Source organism: Ambystoma mexicanum, chromosome 2q (genome assembly GCF_040938575.1).
Source record: "Ambystoma mexicanum isolate Mex_15411 chromosome 2q, UKY_AmexF1_1, whole genome shotgun sequence".
Classification (NCBI taxonomy): Eukaryota; Metazoa; Chordata; class Amphibia; order Caudata; family Ambystomatidae; genus Ambystoma; species Ambystoma mexicanum.
In genome coordinates this window covers 184,531,066-184,548,025 of record NC_090924.1, presented here as the reverse complement: position 1 = coordinate 184,548,025, position 16,960 = coordinate 184,531,066, and positions in this window count along the sequence as shown.

Sequence of the window (16,960 nt, the reverse complement as noted above, 5' to 3'; positions counted from 1 at the left end):
CTTCAGTTTGGCTGTACTGAATCAGCATTTGTCGATATTGAGGGTCAGGCTAGCATCTTGAATGGCAGCGCAGGTTTTAATCAGGGAAGTGTTGTGTTCCTTGCTGGATTTTCCGAAGACAAAGATATCGTCACTGTAACTTAAAGCACCACTTATGGGTCTGATGATCTGCCTGATGGTTTCTTGGAAAATCTTGACCACCGATGAGATTCCGAAGTTGAGACGTTTGTATCTGAATACGCCATCATAGGTTGCAAAGGTGGTTATGCCTCCTGATTCAGGATGTAGCACCACCTGGTGGTAGCCCTGGTTGAGGTTGAGCTAAGAGAAAAGGACCAACTTGTTTAGCTGGACGATCATGTCGTCTATGCGTGGTCCTGGGTGACGTTCCCTCTGCATGGTGGTGTTGGCCAGCCTCATGTTCATACAGAGTCTTAACCGACCTCCTTCCTTTGGTACCAGCACTAGTGGGGAGACCCACAGAGTCAGCCCAGTATCCAGTCCGATGATGTCGTCGTTCAATAGCTGCATGTCTTCCTTTGAGACTGCGGCTTGTAGGTGGAAGTCTACGCTTCTTGGATGTTGGGGGACTGGTGGAACCATTGGGTCAATGTGAAGTCTGACAGGAAGACCTTTCATTTTGCTTAGTCCTCTGAAGAGGAGCAGGAACTCCATCAGGATGGTGTCTTTTGAGAGAGATTTGGTGAGTAGATGTTCAGGCCCCACTGTACAAACAAGCTCCTTACGATCTCTTGAGGGTGCAGTCGATTGTATCGTGTTGCCCTCATGGACAAGTATGTCGATAAGTCCTAGGCATGATGCTGTACGAAAGCTTTGGAGGCATCTCCCTTTTGTCGGGCTTCTAACTATGTGGATAATTGTGGTGGTGGACAGTCCTTTGTGTATAAGTCGACGACCAAAGTGTCCTGCGGACTGGAGAGGGAGGTTTGCTCCCCACTGGAAGATTTCTGAGACCGTCCTTGTTAGCGTTGGCCTGTCAGGCATTCTTTCTCGCCCATTATGTTTACTGTGGCCCCAGAGTCGATTAGGAACCAGAAATGCTTTTGCAGATGCTGACAGGCACTCAAACACACCAATACAAATAGACAATTCACACTGCACTCCCATTCATATGCTCACTCACACAGACACACCATTGGAAGCACATACATTTGCATACACATTCAACATCCTCGCATGCACGCATGCACATATAAAGAAATGCTTGTTTTTCTTGACCTGTTTCCCAATCAGGTTCGAAATCGATGCTCCTCTGCAGTCAACGCATGTAGGAAGCAGGAAGCAGGGAGAGCTTCCTGCTTTCTGACATGTTTGGTGTTGTCAGACAGAGCATCCATCTGACCGCCGCCCCAGCTGCTCAGCTCCAGAATGAGCATTCACCGAATTTGGGTGGAAATGTCCTGCATAGGCCCTACCCTGCCTACACCCCTGCTCCTCTATTTGCTGCTAGGGTTTGGTCAATGTCCAGCTGACTTTAAAACAACATCTGTGTAGGGGCCTAATATTCTGCACATACGTATAATGTACACATCCCTTGCTGCTATATTTCTCACTAAGATAAACTGCCTCCTCGCACAGCAACAATTCCACCTTTAACTTGCACCTACTTAGAAAGAAGCGTGAGCTTTTCCACCAACCTCTAGAGAGGTGGCTTATTTTGGAATGGTTCTCTATTAGCACCACTTTCCAAGCAATTCTTATATTAAATCAGCTTTACAAGTGTGTTGCTTTTAGTATTTCTTAATTGCCTCTTTACAAATCTGGAATCCTGTTGTCTTATGTCTGTACACTGACTCACCTCTTGCCTGTGCATCTCTCCAATAAGGCACACAGACACGAGACTTACAATGAACATGTGTATTTATTTGATGAACATGGGTGACAATTTCAATCAGAAATGCATTGCAATAACACATTTACAGACGGCGGAAGCATTCCCACGAAGGGTGTCTGTACAGTAGCATAAAGGTGAGAACAAGTAGTGAGCCAGTTCATGAAGGTGTAACAAATTAAGGCATACACCAGCAATGAAATGAAACAAACAGAAACACAATGGGCCTCATTATGACCCTGGCGGTACAGTGTGAACGGTGCCGGTAAGGCACCGGCACCATCAACACCGTGCTGACGAATTACGAGGTTTGACTTGGCGGGCTGTGCGGCACCTGTGAGCAGAACTCGTGATTGCACCGGCACCGGTGCCGGTGGAACCATGCTCCCCACCCCCATAACGCCCTATGGGGCAGAATGGGGATCAGGAGCCTGGCCATACCGCCACCCGCGGATGGGCAATTACCGGCCTATTCAACTCGTAATGGGCCGGTAATTGCCCATTCGCGGGTGGCGGTGCCGGTAGCGAGCTTGGTGGTAGCCGTTCCTGCCATACAGGCATGGCTACTGCCAAGCTCGTAATGAGGCCCAATGTATATAAGAAAACAGGTGACTTACATAGATAACATTAACCTAAAGAGGCAAGTTCTTCTAACTGAAGACGAGTACTGAATACATATTCAAAATTACATTACTAAGAGTTACAGGGAGAAGTGGTTGCTCAGGTAGGGAGGGTGGGGGAGAAGGCAGGGGGTGCACCCTCTTTAGTAAGTACATGAAGTTGAAGCCGAGCGTTGAAGAGATCAGAGGGCATGGGATGGTCAGGTTGAGTAACGAGGAGGATCGAAAGGGCAAGATGGTTAGTAAACTGCAAAACAATCAGGCAGGTACTGAGGAGCAAGACCACTGACAGCTTTGTAGACTAGGAGAAGGAACTTGAAAAGAGATTGGAGGTGCATGGAGAGCCAGCCAGCATTTGGCGGGTAAGTAGAAGTGGGGAAGAATGTGGGTAGGTTGTAGGGATTGACAGTTGCAAAGTTGAGGACTTTGTCTAGAGGGAGTAAAGAGTAGAGAGGCATACCAAGCAGTAGGCTGTGGCAGTAGTCCAGTTTGCTGAGCACAGGAGTTAAGATTATAGATTTTGTAGAGTGGTTAGAAAGAAAAGGATGAATTTGCCGAATTTTAAGGGGGTTAATAAGAGCAGTAAGGGCATTGGTAGTGAGGAATTGTTTCAGTCGTAGGTCACTTTCCAAGAAGTCGCCAAGATTGCAAGCCTTATTTAACATTGTAAAATTTAAATTTCTGCTCAATCTACTCCTGAGATTAATGATGGTGAGATTATGGCTTGAAATGTTGCTGTTATTACAACAACCCAGACCAACTTTAAATCTAAAGTGGCTGACCGGTCTGTTTCTACTTCATGCATGAGCAATCTTATTGATTTACATGTCTTGTCCATGGATACCGACCAGTTGACACTAGATTTAACATCTTTGGGCAGTCTGAGCTGATATTCTGTGCACTAGAAATCCTGATTATAGCAGGCAAGAAGCTTTTCACATTGTTATTGATCAAACTGATGCTAAATCCAACTTTCTGAATCAGTCGGCCCATATGACTTTTATGAATAATGATAAGTGTTCAAGCTTAAATGTATTCCCTGTTTATATCGACCAGTACTGTACCGCTGATGCATCTGCTCCTAATCGGAATATATACTATACTGGTCAAAATGTTTCTACTAAAATCTTGGACCAGCATGTTCGTAGCTCTGACTTTCCTAGGACATCCTCTCAGGCTATTCATGGACGTCCCATTGCCTCTCTCCCCCTGATATGTGCCAAGATGGAGCAGGTACCAACTAGCCCCATTAAGGGCCCACTGTGTTTATTACTTAACACAGTGGGCCTCATTACGAGTCCGGCGGTAACCGAGGCAGTAAAACCACCTGGTTACCCCCGGACTCGTATTACCATTCCGCCTCCGTGACTCCCGGAATTACTGGGGCATTACAACCCCGGTGTCCCGGGAATTCCGGGACACCGGGACAATGGGAATGGTGTTAATCCCCATTCCCATTGAGTCCAATAGGACTCAATCGGGATGGGGATCATGGAAACACTGGCACCATGTCGTGATGGTGCCGGTGTTTCCTCGTCCGCCTGCAGGCGGGCGGTGTTAAAACCTGCCAGGTCAGACCTGGCCGGTTTGATGCCTCCGCCTGCAGGAGTTATGATCATCCGGCATGGAAACAACGGTGGCCGCAGGTTTACCGCCACCATTGTTTCCATACCGGGCGAGTTATACTGAGGCCCAGTGTCTCTAGTTAAACAGGCCACAGAAATTGTAGATTACATTCTTGCTCATAATATTGACATTTTGACTATGTGTGAGACATGGCTTCACAGTACTGTGGGTCCATCTCTGCCTCTGGCTGTCTCTGTGGGATTCAGTATTATTAGAGCGCAATGGAATGACAGTAAACGGGTGAGTGTTGCTTATATTTGTAGGTCTTCACTTAAGATTCCCGAGATTGCTTTGCAGGGTCCTGTGGGGTGTGATATTATTCATGCCAAGGTAAGTACAGATCCCAGTACAACCATCAACTTGTTTCTACTTCATAGGGCCTCATTACACAGAACGCGGTAGGGGATTACCGGCACCGGTAAGGGCACCGGTGCCGGTAATCCCCTACCGCCTTACTACGAGGTCCCTTTGCGTGACCCGACCTCAATGGCTGGTTTTACCAGCCGTTAAGGAACGGGCCCGCAATGGGACATAGGAGGCAATTATGGTATCACAATTTGCGGTACAGTAATTGCCGCCTTCCCCATTCCCATTGAGCACTATGGGGGCTCAAATGGTAATGGGGAAGTGCCATGGTGAATGGGGAATTACCGCCCCCACCCACCTTGGAATGTGGCGGTAATTCGCCATTCACCATGGCGGACTCGGTACGGTACCGGCGGCAACCATGGCGCTAATAGCGCCATGGTTACCGCCTACCGTGTAATGAGGCCCATAGACTTTCATTGGTCATGCTAGACCTTCATGAACAATTTATATCAATGCTGTTACTGCTCCTCAAGCCTTCCTTTCATTATTGGCTATCCGATACAGCATATCTAACAGCACTTTCAATTAAACAATCGTTGGCTGATATGGGAATTACTCAACATGTCAGGGACCCTACTCATGTTAAAGAGAAAACACTCGACTGGCTGACCATTTGCAACACCATTATTGAGAGAGTGTCCATTCTTCCATGTCCCTGGTCTGATCATAGTTGCATTAATTTTAATTGTATTCCCCCCATCCAGCTAAGGAAGAAGAAACCAATCATGGACACTATTACCTCCTGGGATTCTCGTGCACTTACTGTTGAAACACTGACTCCTTTTAGTGCCTCTCTGCAAGCTAACTTAGATGTGTGTGGTACTTCCTGTGACATTGTGACTGTGCATCAGACCTCTTGCTGTAGCAGTAGATTGGATCACCCAACTTAAATATCATACTTTAACAGTTAAAAAGCCTAATAAACCTTGGTATTAATCTGAGTTACATGAATTGAAACTGATCAAGCGTAAAGCTTATAACATCTGGGCCACAGCCAAATCCGTTGCCAACAGGGATGTCTACATCAATGCAACCAAAACGTTTAGGGACACAATTCTTGAGGCGAAAACATTGGATTATGATCTGTGTATTACTAAGGCCGGTCAGATACAAGGAAGCTGTTTAAAATTCTAAAGGAGTTAGAAAACCTGATTCCTCCAAAAGAGACATTGACCAAAAATAAATCCTGGTGTACTTCTAGTCAGGGAAATACACAGGGCAACCCTGGTTGTACAACAGGACACAGAAACAATTTAATGGTACTCATAACACCAACATTGTACAGTATATTTCATACCAAACAATGGTTGCCACAGGTACGTGCACCCACACATTTCCAACATAAAACATATATAACCACATTTCTAAATACAATAACAATTAGTACATCTTTGGAATGTCTAATAACTAAAAACATATTTCCCCTTACACTTTGCGGGGGGACTGGTATTGATTTAAACATCAAACAACAATAAGTGCCTGGTGTGTATGAGGAACACTGTATATTTTAAAAAAGCCGACACAACTGTGTTTCAGCCTTTAACCTATTTAGATGGCTATAGGTAAAATGGTCTTTATCAGGACCAGGAATTGTGGTGTGGGTTCTAACAAACTCTATAATCTATAAAAACAAACACATGTACAGTGCTAAGTGGGAGTCCCTGTCCGGCATAAACATGTACAAAAAGCTCCAAAAGTAGCTAAAGAAGTGTCCCCAGAAGGGAAGACTTACCATGCCTCATTAGTGTAGTGCATAATTTCAGTCGGTGCCGCGGTTCTGGCTGCGGCGACGCCACTCCACAGACAGTGGGTGCAGAATCGGACTTTACATGTCCTAGGTTAGGGCCTGCTGGTAAAACAGGACCTGTTTGTAAATATGGAATTGCAGGCCATAGCTATTTGGCTCAACCTAACATTGATGCAAGCAATACACTTTCTTACAGGTATCTGAAATAATGAGGGGGAGGTGTAAAAACCACTTACCCCGCTCGTGGGTGATATTCCATCTGTATGTTATACTAAAGATATCACATTGCTTGAGGGTCCTCGTGGGATTCCTGTTCCTTCATCCAATCAGTGAACCTATCCAGGGGTAATTACAAAGATGAGGCAGTGTACTGCTGTTCAACTCACCTGCTCTAAACATAAATGTTACATTCACGTTTGTGTGGGTGGCTAATATATTAAAGCCTCATGAAATGCCCCATCAATTCTGTGTGGGCAGCATGTCTTTGGATAGCCACGGAATACCCTGGCTGGCGCAAGTGTATGTTCACGCACAATCTCCACAATCTCCTACTAGAAGATGACATTCATCGACTGACTATGATTGAAACATTGCTCTCTGTCAACTTCACAACCTTTCTGGGCATCTTCCTCATTGAGAGCTACAACATCCTCGCAAAAAAAGCCTGAACACCAAGGTTGGAGCATTGCCTTAGTCGCTCTCTCATACCTCAACTTTGTTGAGATTCCGATAAAACCCCACTGGTTCATGTGAAAGACAGGGCTGCTGACCACCTGGTCACTATATGACATTTTTGAAAGAATAGTCAGAACTCATCAGCAATGCTCCCTCTAATTATGTTTCCCTAAGTGTGAAACCGGTTAGCTTTCGTGTACACTTTATTTTTCATGTGCGCAACGGAATTAAAAGGTAAGCCACTTTGTGAGCATGTTTATTCAGTGAGCTACTATCGCCAAAGAGTTTGGAAGGGAATTTCCCATTCCCAACCCCCGCAATTCTTTACAAATCATTGTAAAAGGTGCATCATACAACAATTTTTCAAACACTATGGTAGGCCAGGAGGAGGAGATGCAAGAATAGGTGGCATTACTACAGGTTTGTTTATTCAAATAATAAATAAAAGGCCTATCTATTCCTGGTAATAAGCTATTTGCCTTACCAAACACAAAATGAACTAGGGTGCTCATCGTCTGTGATATTGTCCAAATCAAAAGTCTATCCTCTGTCCCAAACTATTCTACTCTGTCCCTAACAATGATCATGAATACTCAAAAAAGAAGGCTCCAGGAGAATAACTTCCTTCTCCTGTACAGGGATGTATAGCCTCAACAGTTCTGTCTCAGGATGGATTCTGAGAATGTTCTTTGTGAATTCTTTTAATTCTTCATGGGGGCTTCTATCCCTCCTGGGCTTATCCTTGCTCCCTATACAATCAGTTCCTAGATTCCACCAAGAAAGGTCTGTTTACTGATTCTTCTTTAAACCTTGCAGTGTATATATTTTCTTGAAATTTCCCTGGATGGCTTTCCTTGTTTTTTTTTTTCCCCCTTTAGTTATCCTATTCCTCTTTACTGAGACAGGATTATGTTCCTGTTTATTATTATTCTTTAGCGTCTTACGCCTTACTGGTCCCTTGACAGTCTCTATCCTCTTTCCAATATTGACATACACTGGGACGAGTGTGATTGGATCTTAGGGAGTTTTTCTAAAATCCACCTGTGATAGGACTATATAAAACTGTCCCCTTGGTAAACAGACCTCCAACTTCTAGTACAGGCCTGTACCACTGAAGGCTTTGGTAGTGGGGCAGAGTAGCCAGACTTATTTTAGGAGGGAGATGTGAGCTGTAGGTCAGTACAGAGAACTTAGAATATACATAGGCCCAAAGAAATACACACTTGGAGCTATATCAAATAGTATTATATATATATATATATATATATATACATATATATATATATATATATATATATATATATATATATATATATCAGTAATTTTACTGAATTTGACAGGTTTTTAGTAGCGCAACTTAACCATAACGTTCCTTTAACAATGTGTTTTTTTACTGAATACACCCTTTCATCGTGTGAATTCGGGAGATGTTTACTAGGATTCCCTTACTTTATATACATGTAACATAGAACATACTGAAACCCCCCGCTAATGATTTTTGAAGGCCACGGACTGTGCATATGTCCGCGGATGGGCGCGTACAACATCAACACTACCCAAACACTCAGGAGGTATCAGAAATTGTTCTATCATACCATATAAAAACTGCACAAGTTTAAAAAGCAGCACATAAACACATTATAAATAATAATAACTAAGCAGTGGAACCTACACGTCTAACACATCAACCATCCATTTAAATACCATGTATAATGAAATGGATTGTACCATAACAAAAAACGCATGCCTCCAACATAATTACCTCACAGAAACTGCAGAGCTAGGAGCGACAGTAGACAAACACAACACAACAAATATAAATTACCAGAAACTAGTAAGTAAACTTCATTTTTCTTATATATTTGTATACTTTTTATATGAGGTACAGAACAATTAATGTATTTGTGTTTTTCACACAGAAATGTGCAGTACTTTGGAGTGGCTCGAGGAGAATTTTCCGCGTGACGACATGTCGGAAGATAGCGATAATGATGCTACAGACTTCTCTGCATAAGCAAATTAATAGTCAGTACTTTATGTGTTAAATGTTAAATGTTAAAGGTAGTTGTACCGCGCACCGTCACCAACGGAATTGGTCCCCTGGCGCTCTGGCGGATCTGCAAACGATAAGGTGGGATGGGTTAGTAAGGTGAAGAGGGAGTAGGATAGTGAGGAGTGGTGTTCTGTTGGCAGCTTCAACTCGGTATACACCAGGTGCTGAGCTTTGGTGCAGGTATTGGATCGGTGTCAGTCCACGTGTGCTGTTGCTCCGGCTTATGTGTTGTTGCAGTGTTGTGAAGTGCATGCGGCTTGTGGTGCGAGAGATGGTTGTGTGAGTTTTTGGGTGAGATAGGTATGCAGGGTTTGAGGTTATATTGGTTAGTGGGTTACCTGACCTTTAGTATGCTAACATTCACAGTTTTGTCTAAGTGTGACACTTGTTGGCCTTCACAATCCTGTCTATATGCGGCGCCGGCTGGTGTTCACAGTTCTAAGTGTGGCACATGTTAACATTCAAGTTTCATCTAGGCGCGGGCATGCTTTCCTTCAATCAAAGTCCTATCTAAATGCGGCGCAGGCTAATGTTCAGAATTCTCTCTAAGTGTGGACATGCCGATATCCACAATTCCATCTACATGCGACGCAGGCTAATGTTCACAATTCCACCTACGTACGACGCAGGCTAATGCAGGCTAGTGTACTTAACATACATATTTATTTTTAACAGACCATGCAAAAATTGAAGAAATTCCACCAAAAGACACAATGCAAAACACCTTGCAACGCATAGAATAGAAAGTGGACATGCTGAAAGATAATTTCAATGGTTTAAGGCAATTTGTGGAGGACCACGTCAAAGGAAAAATGAGATACCACTGTACTACCTGTACCTGTCCCCCCTATCCATGTCCCAGTGAACTATCCCCAAACCCTCACGAACAACATAAACATTTTGACGAAACTTCCATCCCTTCCTCCCCTCATAACCATCCTCTGCAAACCCCTAATTCCCCTATATTTGTTTCAGTTTCTGCTTCCTCCTCTCTTTCATAATTGCTGTATATGTGTATAATAAAAAAAAAATGTTATGTTAGTTTGAATGAAATTGTTTGTGTCTATTTTTTTTTTAAACAGTTAAAATGGCCACGGACAGCGCGCCTGTTCGGCCTGTCCGTAATGAACAAAATAGGGATGTCCTAAGGACACTACACTATCCGTACCATTCGCAACCAAGATGGAACTGTTCCTAGAACACACCAGCTATCCGGGATGTCTGCAAATCAACAAAATCGGGGCGTCCTAAGGACACTATACCTCTCCGCACAGTTCGCAACCAAGATTAAAGTGTTCTTACAACACACCAGGTGTCCGTGATGTCCGTAAATGAACAAAATGGGGGTGTCCTAAGGACACTATACCTGTCCGTACCATTCGCAACCAAGATGGAATTGTCCGTAGAACAGGCGCGGTGTCCGGGATGTCCATAGGGAAACAAAATAGAGGTGTCCTAAGGACACATGCGCACCACACCCGTACGTCCTGTGAACATCGCGCCTGTCCGTAACTGTCCGTCTCATTTGTGTCGCACTTTTAATTAGTTTCAGGACCTGAACACTGTCCGTAGAACACCCGCACGCATGCGCACGACCACTCCTGTGCATGTGGTGTCCTGCGGACACTCATTTCCTTTGCGGACGTGTTCACAACGTCATCATGTGACCACACCCACGCTCAGCGTTTGTCCTAATTTTCGCACTTTGTCCGCTTCCCCAACGTTTTAAAAGAACTTATGCAAACAATTCAAATTATTTTACAGTAACAAATCACTATTTCACATGTCCCAGACAATGGCCCTAGCTTTCCACATATTTTTTGGAACTTTTTGAACGCTTTTGAGTGATTGATATGGTCACAAGGCGCACCCCTCCACCCCCATAAAAGGCCACACCCCAGAGCTCATCTTGATTGTACTTCTGGCTATTGGAGATTGACGTTTGCTGCCTTTAGTGCTCTAGCAGAGATTACCTCACCAACCCTAATGGCATCCATGGCTGCTGTTGCTACATCAGCCTCAGCACCCACCACCCCCCAATCCCTCTCCCACCACCACCTCCCCAAGGGCCTGCAGAGGAGAATACGCGTGAGGATGTAGAGAACGAGGATGAAGAGGATGAAGAGAATGAGGTCGAGGAACTCCCTACTACCAGCACTCGCTGGGAGTCGTGGGTGTGGCGGTTGTTTACCGTTCATGGTAACGTTCCAAAGCATGTGCAAACAAGGTCACCTGTAACCAGTGCAAATTGGTACTGAGTCATGGGAGACGTGGTTCGTACAGCTTTGGTACGACATCCATGAAGCGACACCTAACTTCGTTCCACGGTGCGGACATTCGCAAGATTGTACCATGTAAAGAACGTAGTAGGTTGAGTTCCTCAGCAGCATCCTTCGTTTCTGATCCTCTCACCACAAGAGACACTCCTGTGGGAGAGCGCCTCCCTCCAGCTGCCTCACAGGCCATCCACGATGCTGTTGACCCTTACCATTCGAGGGTCACAATATTGTGTATGTCCTGTGACGCAGTACTCTGCAGGGGGGAGAGTCTTCGAAGTGCTTTCGAGACTACGTCACGGAGCACCAGAAGAGCTGCTACCTACCTAAATAAGGCTCACCCTACATCTTCCTCTCTCCACCTGCCCTTTCTTATCCCCGTGGTTGGTGTTCCTTCCTTAACCTCCTTTCCCCTCCTCTCCTAGTGTGTCGGGTGTAGAAGATCTGAGCGTGGCGAATGTACATTTAAGTAGTGTTCCCCATTTCCTCTTTAAGGTGAGCTCTGAAAAGAACAGTTTTATTTGTTTTTTTTGCAGATGCCTGACAGAAACCTGTTATTTTGTATTTTTTTATTTTTTTTCTTCTTAGTTTACTCTAAAATCATCACATAACCTGTTCCATAGCAAGCCTTACATTCCAAAAGAACATGGCATTTCCCAAAAAAGATAAAGAAACACCATCTGCTTCAAAATAAGCCGCATTACTGGAAACAATGTTCCTGTGGCTACATAAAAACATACCATCTCTTAGCATGAAAACACGCATGCCGCAATTGATTGCACACCTAGCAATGCTTTGATCAGGACAAAAAACAGAACTGTTGTCCCATTTTGCTCTAGGAAGTAATCCAGAAAAAATGACTATCGCATTTGGAAGGATGTTGGTTACTGCTTGAACCAACTGTTCCAAATCTCCCAACAAAGTTTGGGAACCCAATACTCTAGGCCCTGGCCACAACCACCGCAGCATATCACACCCGTGGTGGCTTATAAGTCATTAGCACACCCATAGAATTAAACATTTTAACTGCAGCATATACTCAATTTGCACCCAGGACTCTTGGCCCTGCCCACACCTACCACATAGATATTCGATTGTATAGGTGTGATGTATGGGTGTGATATGCTGCGGTGGTTGTGGCCAGGGCCTAGAGTCTTGGGCGTATGGCCTACAGCCTTTAGCCTGCGGCCATGCACCCAAAACTCTATGGGCCTCATTACGACCCAGGCGGTAAGTTACCGCCTGGGTCGTACCTTTACCACCATGGCGTAAACTACGTTTACGCCATGGTGGTTGGCGGACTTACCGCCCCATTCCGAGGTGAGTGGGGCAGTAAGTCCCCATTAACCCATTTACCCTTCCCCATTCCCATTTTTGCCCCATAGGGCATAATGGGAGTGGGGAAGGCGTTAATTACGCCACCGTAAATTACAGTGGCGTAATTAACAACAAGGTCCCTTAGCGCCATGGATTTTAACACCTGCAGGTGTTAAAACCTCCATGGCGCTAAGGGACCTCGGAATCAGGCGGTAAGGGTCGGCGCTGTTTATGCCGCCGTAATCCCCTTACCGCCTGGGTCCTAATGAGGCCCTATGTCCTGCCTGCAACCACTGCAGTATATTAAACCCATGGTGGCTTATAATTTTACTCCTTATAGCATATCACACCCATAGTGGTGTATAACTTCAGTACTTATAACTTTGGTTTTGTATATATGATATATATATATATATATATATATCAGTAATTTTACTGAATTTTACAGGTTTTTAGTAGCGCAACCTAACCATAACGTCCCTTTAATAAAGTTTTTTTACTGAATTTCACAGGTTTTTAGTAGCGCAACTTAACCATAACGTCCCTTTAACAACGTTTTTTTACTCAATATACACTTTCATCGTGCGAATTTGGGAGATGTTTACTAGGATTCCCTTACTTTATATTCATGTAATATAGAACATACTGAAACCCCCCGCTAATGATTTTTGAAGGCCACGGACTGTGCATATGTCCACGGATGGGCGCGTCCTGGCCACAACCACAACCTGGCCACAAGACTCCAGGTCCTGGCCACAACCACCGCAGTATATGAAACCCATGGTGGCTTATAACTTCAGTGCTTATAACTTTGGTTTTGGGTGCATGGCCTTCGGCCATGCACCCAAGACGCTACGTCCTGGCCACAACCACCACAGCATATCACACCCATGGCGGTTTATAAGTCAGTACCACACCCATAGAATGAACATTTTTAACTGCGTAATATACTCAATTTCCACCCAACACTCTAGGCCCTGCCCACAACCACCTGATACATATTCGATTCTGCGGCGTGTACTCAATTTTAATGTCCGCTGACACCACGCGTGTCCTTAGAACAGTTTCAACTTGCCTGCGCATAGCACGGACGGAAATACTATGCTTAGGACACCTCTCATTTTCAGTTATTACAAACATCCCGGACAGCGTGGGCATGACGAATACATCAGAAGCACCAGCCGCCTAAACAAATACAGTATTTCACCCATCTCGTACTCCCTAAACCTCCCCAAGCACTCTGCCACATCAAAACACTCCGCAAACTGCATTTTGCCTCTATTCGCCGCCGCGCTGTAGGCAGATCCAAGATGGCGGGCGCACCCGAACAACCTGACGCACATCACGTCTCACTCCAGCCAATCAGGGGACACGTCGCATGTCCATTGTCATGACGCGAGCCCATTAGCCAATCGTTATCTTGTCCGTGGAGCGAACAGGGAAGTGTGACCGCGGAGCGGACATAGATATCACTAATTTTTTTAGACATATTTTTTGGTCGGTTTAAAGAAAACTACTGGACGGATTGGCACCAAATTTACAAAAGCACACTTTCGGGACCAAGCACCTTCCGCAAATTTGGTGAACATCTGTCCAGCGGTTTGGCCTGTAGGTGTGCGCAAAGTTTTTCCCCCATTCAGTCTATGGGAGAAAAAGACATTTTGGGACCCCCCCTATAACTTCCCCCCACCTGGATCAAACATCACCAAATTTCAGAGTGGGACATATACTTTTTTTGCAAAATTTGGTGAGGGGGCGCAGAGTTATAAGCCGCCCAAAAAATGCTCTTCCTATGGAAACAGCAACTTAACCATAACTACACAGCCACTACCGTGGCTGCGTAATATATATATATATATATATATATATATATATATATATACATATATATATATATATATATATATATATATATATATATATATATGGCAAAGATACATCTTCAGTTAGGTAAGTACTATTTCAAAGCTAATGAACACAATAGAAAACCAAAGCAATAATTCAGGTGAGTAAACCCACTGTTCTAGTAACTCAGAATATTCTGTTCAAGGAATACAATAAATTAACAGCATCAACAATAGCAAGTAAGCACTTTTCAAGACTTGTAATACTTTTCAGAAGCCATATGGCTGCAGCAGTCCATCCCTATCTAGGCAGGAGTTCTTCAAAGTCAGATTGGATGGAAAGGCAGGTAAGGCACAGATGTAGTAGAGTCAATGTTCCAGAGAATTCTTTAGTTACAAGTAAGTAGCAAGCTTTTGCTGATGAAAAGGGTTCAGGTCTTCAGAGAAAGCTCCCTGAATGTGCACAAGTGTTACACCTCAGCAAAAATGTATGGGTGAACACCCAAACACTGGAATCGGCCCTCGAGCATCAAAGGAGTAACAGAATGACTCAAGGTAAGTATTACCACGTGTAACACAGTACCTGAGGAGTGATGAAGATAATGAAGATGAACGCCTTCACAATGTAACAGCTACATACCCGGTCTCCTGTTCCTTGGTCATGATGACAAAAGGAGGTACTCTTGAAGGAATTTTGCAGCAGCAGTCAAGAGAAGGGATACCCAGCAAAGGATTCTTCATGCACCAATGGAGATCTGTGGTTATGGCTCCTTTTCACAGACACCAATGAAGAGTGGTTACTGCACAGACCTCCCCCACCCAGCACCGCAGAAGAAGCACCAAGAAACAAAAAGCAAACAAGACATGGCAAAACAAGAAAGCAGTCACCATTTTGGGTCAATGGTGGCCCTTCTGTGCATTGCCGTGGCTGTGAACACAGCCAACGTAGGAATAAATACAACAAAAGTCAGTAGAACAGTTCTACTGCCACCAGCCATTCAGGTATGCCTGTCAATGTAACAGAAATGTTACAGGAGCAGTGAGAAAGGGGATACTGTGTAACCCCTCAGCACTCCACATAAGGTGGGGTGTGCTGCTCTCACAGAGAAAAGGCAAGAAGAATATAAAGTATCCCTTATCCTTGGGAACATGTGTTTGTACAAGGAAAATAAAATACAATAAAAAAGTGAAGCCCAAAGGGCTCCCAGCAACACTGCACAAAAGGTGCAGTGTGCAGCAAAAGTAAATTACAGATGCCTTAGAAAACATGTAGGAAAGCATGACTCCATAAAATAAAGTACACAAATAATGAACAAGGGTTCCCATAGTGAGAGCCAAATAATGATTGAGTGGGAAAAAGGCTCCCACTCACTCAGGAGAATAGAAAGAAATCCCAGGAGTCAAACAAAAAGTGCCAGGGGTCTCACAGGTGGAGGAGGTTTGGCATAAAAATGAAAAATCGACCCAACATTGGTCCCATGGTAATCTTCACTCTCTTTCCAATGTTTACATACACTGGGATGGGTTGAATTGGTCCCTTGGTAATCTTCACTTGTAGTACTGGGGCAAGGATGATTGGTACTTTGGTGATCTTTCCCCTTTTGATAATAGTCACTAGTACCGGCATGATTGGTCCCTTGCTAATCTTTCCTCTCTTGATAATATACACTGGTACTGGGAGGAGTAGGATGAGACCCTGGTAATCTTCACCCTCTTTCCATCCTGTCCCCCACCCAGGTCTCCTGATGTTCTCGTTACCTCTTTTGAATCGGGCAATTGTTAGTGGTTGTTCGGTGGGGTAAGGTTCCAGTTTCTGGTACAACCGCTTCGGTTGTTCGCTTCTGCCTTCTTTCTCATGCAGCTCCACAGAGCCCTTCCTGGTAGGGTCTCTGCACTGTTCGAGGATCATGAGGTCCACCTTCTCTGGGTCAGGCCACCACCTCCAGGTCCTTCCTAGGCTGACAGCTCGTCTCTCTGGCTTCCCCAAGTCTGCTCTTTGCCTCTCCAATGTCCTCTCTGTTCAGGACGTGTAGTTGTCCTCGACTTCATTCACTGCCCTGGTTCAAACTTCCTCGGCTACAGCGACATTAGTCACTGGTCATTCTTCTGTTTGTATTAGACCATGTTGGGTCCTCCCTAGTGTAGACGAACAGTCCTTTGTGTCTTTCATTTGAGGACTCATGGCTTCAGCATTTATCTTCTTCGCCCCAGAGCGGTTGGCTGCCAACTACTGCATACTCTGCATGGTTCTTCCATTCTTGTTCTTACCAGTACATTGGACCTGATGCGATGGATTCTCTGAGATATTACAGTAACAGAGAAAGCCTGGTTGGGATTGACTTCAGGGGTCTTCAGATGTTCTTTTTAACTCCTCTTAGGGGGTCAAGGGTGTTCCTAGACAGAATGGGAGACTTGTCCCCAAGAGGGGAGTCTCTCGCTATGAGGTATCACATTCCGCCACCCCTAGAGGGAATGTTGCATAGCAGGCTCACCTCCCTATCCTCTCAGGGAAGGGCTCCCCTCTGGGGAGAAGTAACGAGATCTTGTGTATCGTGATAACACATACTGCCTCATCACGAGT